We start from the raw sequence: 3,468 nt of genomic DNA, 5'->3' as shown, positions 1-3,468 counted from the left end.
ACTTTTAAATGTTTTATGTGGGTTGTAGTAAAGCCGTTGTAATTTTCTGGATTTCAAATTTGGAATTTTATTTATTATTCTTATAATTGCTAGTATTAGAACATGGTTTTCCAAAGCAACTACTGTTGTTCAAAACATCACGTATCCGCAATTGTTTTTAAATTAAGCTTTCGCAACTACCAAGATTTTTACAAAGTTGTTAAGAATGTTATTTAGCTGAGGTTTTCTAACAAGGTTTAAAAAGGGTATAAGTTTTTAATTATTAAGAAGGGTTTTTAATGGAAACATGGTTTTCAAAAAACACTTCAATGTGGCACGCTAGATTCGAGCCAAACTTTACGTCTGGGCCGGGTTTGGGGTGTTACATTTCATATGAGACTTAATTTGTTATGATTGTTTATTATTGTGTTATTTAATCGCTTGATATTTTCATTGTTGTAATAAAATAATTATTGGCATCAAAAGAACTATAGTGCGAAGTATAATATATGTGGCTAATATGAATGGTTATATGATATGGAATGGTTATGAAATATTAATTGGATTAAATTACAAGTACACGATTATTTGATATGTGAACAAAAATAAATAAGTATATCGTTATTTGATATGTGTACGAAAATGTTCAAAAGAATGGAAATTATTGAATATGTGATACAGGGCTTGTGTGAACTCAAAGAATAGCTAGGATACAAATGACACATCATTAGGGTCTTTTATAGTAAGTAATTTGTAACAGTGTTGGCTTTATGTCTTATATATGCAACAGGTACTATGTACTGGTGGTGGACACCTTATCGATGGCTAAGATTTTGCATATATTCTGGATTCTTCAGAACTTGTGTAAGTGACATTATGTAATGGTTAATGTCTCGACTTGCTGTATACCTTACCAATGGCTAAGATTCTACATGTGTTGCAAATTCTTCACAGCTCGTGTAATTGTTAATGTCTTGTAACAGTCCGATTTAGACAGTAGTCAGAGTAGTGGTTTCAGGACCACATATCCGGGTCAGAAAAATAGATAAATATTATTTTTCGTGCTTATGATGTGTGAATTAGTATGTATGGAAGTTTCATAAGAAAATTTAATCGTTTGTGTGCTTAATTCGATAAAATGACTTAATCGCGTAAAATGTAAAAGTTGCTTGCTATATGTTAAAAGTGCTTATGTAACATCCTGATTTTCGGGTTTTTCACGATTCTTGATATTTTAAGTAAGTTTCTAAAATTTGGTATGTGATTATGGAATTCATAATTTGGGTATGTAAATGGGCTTATGGAAGGCCCATGAGTTGGCCAAAACCCGGTAGAATTTTTAAATTTTGGACTTAGGAGTTAGGGGTTCTGGCTAGGTGCCCTTATATAAAGTTGTGGGTAAAATGTATCACAAAAAGAGCTTTAGTAAAGTGGCAAGGGTGACGCCACTAAGCTCATAAAAAGGTGGCCTGTGGAGCATAGAGGAAGACCTGGGATCGATTCCCTGTGTTAGCAAATAGGGGTATTTATTTTTATGTGCAAGAAGGGTAAGTGTTGGAACCCAAGTGGATTCTGTAATAGGAGAGTTTGGATCAAGTCAAATGCATGGATTAAGGAGGGATAAGGGGAGAGATTTTAAGGATATGATATGAAGAAAGAGTTGGCCGAATAAGGGAGATTGGAGAGGGGATTTTCGGCAGAGGGGTTTTAGTTAGGGATTTTCGGCACTTAGGTATTGGTGTGTCATTTTCTCCCTTGAGGTTAGTCTTCTTCTCTCTTTTTCTTTTTGCAGCCGAACCTACCATCTCTTCTTCCATTTTTTCTTCCTTCTCTTTCTTTCAAACTAGCCCATTATTTCCCTTCATTCACCCATTATTTCTTTCCTTTATCTCTACTTCTGCCGAAATACCGCAAAAGTCGAAATCAGTAAAGCTAGGGGGGTGCCGATTCTTTGTGGCTAGCAACCTTTTCTTTCCTTTTCAATTGTTGGCGTTCAATTCCTTTACCTTTTAGTCATCCGGATTCAAGAGGGGAAAGACTGTGGTAAGTGCCCAAACTCTAAACGATTCCTAGAGTAACTATTGGCCAAAAGTCGAAACCCTATAATTTAGGGAGATGGCCGAATATGGGTATAGGCTTTATGGGGTCTTCTTTTAATATTTTTCGTGGTTTATTTAGTGGAGGAGCAGCAAGGTGTAGTGTCGACTTGGGGTAGCTTGGATCTCCGGAGTGGCTAGACTTAGTCATCAATCGCGACAAATGTAAGATTCCTAAGGCCATTATGGATGGTGGCCGAATGTGTAAGTATTAGTATTAGATTATTTTTTGTTTGGTTCAATTACGGGAAGCTGATTATTAATGATAGATTATAGGAGAAATCGTGTAGGAGATCTCGTCGAGGAATATCGCCGAACAGGTGTGTAACGAACCCTTTTTCATAGCTTAAAGCGATAAATGCCGAAAAGTCAAAATGCCAAAATTCTAGCATTTCGAGGACTTGTGAGCAAGAGAACGCTCATTAGTTAGTTAGATTCGTTGAGATGATGATCAGGAACATTGGAAACGGTAAGATCGTGATTTTTGGCATTCACGGTAAGTTGGGCCTCGAGGGGCTGCAATAGGGCCCAATAGGCTTTCGAGCCCATTTGGGAAAAATTGGTAGAAAACGGAAATCTGTTAAATTGCATGTTAAGACTGTTAAAACCGTCATGGAATATGGGCTAAGTGGGCCTAGATGACGAAATCGGCTAAGTAGGGCCCACTAAGGGTTTTAGGCCCAATAACTCAATTTCGCTAAAAATGGGCCAGAATCACTGTTTGCACCCATGAATTGTTGGTAACCGTTAATGAACATGGAAACCCTAATTTTTGGTAAAATTACAAGATTACCCTTATAACTTGAAAATGACCGTTTTGCCCCTAGGTAAAAATGACCATTATACCCCTAGGGTTTATGTATGAATTTAATACATGGGATTTTGATAAACATGGTATGTATGATATGCACATGACATGTATGATATGCACATGATATGTATGATATGCACATGCTGTATTCATAAATGCATTGGGTTGGGTTTTTATATGAATGGAGGAAGTGAAAAAGGGCTTATGCCCCAGTTATTAAAGGGCTTATGCCCCAGTTATTAAAAGGGCTTATGCCCCAGTTATTAAAGGGCTTATGCCCCAGTTATTAAAAAGGCTTTTGCCCCAGTTATTAAAAGAGGCTAGGCCTCTAGTTATATGATAAAGCAGCTATGCTGCCAGTGGAGAGTTATGGCGGGGTGGGTTGAGTTAATCCCCACATGGTGTGTTGGTTGGTACGGGTGGAGAGTAGCGGATGGTGGGTCAAGTAGTCTCCCTAAATGGGCTTGCATTCTTTCATTGGCATTACATGTGATATTGAAATGGGCTTATGGGCCATACCGTTTATAGTAAAGGCTTCGACCCAATAATATGAAATATGAAAAGGCTTCGGCCCAGTGTTAT

Source organism: Gossypium arboreum, chromosome 8, assembly GCF_025698485.1.
Source record: "Gossypium arboreum isolate Shixiya-1 chromosome 8, ASM2569848v2, whole genome shotgun sequence".
NCBI lineage: Eukaryota > Viridiplantae > Streptophyta > Magnoliopsida > Malvales > Malvaceae > Gossypium > Gossypium arboreum.
The sequence above is the reverse complement of the archived record's forward strand: the minus strand, read 5'-3'. Positions refer to the sequence as shown.